At 39.4% G+C, this 493-nt stretch overlaps 1 protein-coding gene across 1 annotated transcript in view; it reads left to right on the top strand.

Annotated features, from left to right (window-relative positions):
* LOC106873252 (uncharacterized) overlaps positions 1–493 on the top strand; it is a 61,220-nt gene that overhangs the window by 39,237 nt on the left and 21,490 nt on the right. The window lies entirely within an intron of this gene.

The following is a 493-nucleotide window of genomic DNA, read 5'->3' as shown; positions in this document are numbered from 1 at the left end:
AAAAAGGTAAACAATAGGGGATTATCTTTGTCATTGGCTATTGACTTCTGGCTGTGCCACCTGCCACCATATTATGGTCTCTAAAAGGTTACAAAGGTAAACAATAGTGGATTATCTCCCTTTGCCATGACCTATTGACTTCTGGCTGTTGCCAACTTGCGGTCCCCAAAAGGCTAAAGGGAGATAATCTCCTATTGGTTACCTTCATAATGGGGCTTTCCCCGCTCCATATTTTGAAGAGGTTATAGGAAAGTGGGTTATACATCATTAGATGTATACCTGACTTTCCTATATAAAATTATGAATATAACGGAACGCTGAACTCCAGACTATCAACTTAAACAACGTTTATTCAGGTTGTAAATATATACATCTTTAGCTCTTGTTTGTTGTTACAGCTTCTGTGTGTGTGAGCATTGTTGTTGGGACGTTGGTATGTAGATGTAAGCGAGCTGTCTAGTGTAAGTCCTAAAGATGGTGTGAGACAGCTAAA

This window comes from Octopus bimaculoides, chromosome 9 (assembly GCF_001194135.2).
Source record: "Octopus bimaculoides isolate UCB-OBI-ISO-001 chromosome 9, ASM119413v2, whole genome shotgun sequence".
Taxonomy (NCBI): Eukaryota; Metazoa; Mollusca; class Cephalopoda; order Octopoda; family Octopodidae; genus Octopus; species Octopus bimaculoides.
The sequence above is the reverse complement of the archived record's forward strand: the minus strand, read 5'-3'. Positions and strand labels throughout refer to the sequence as shown.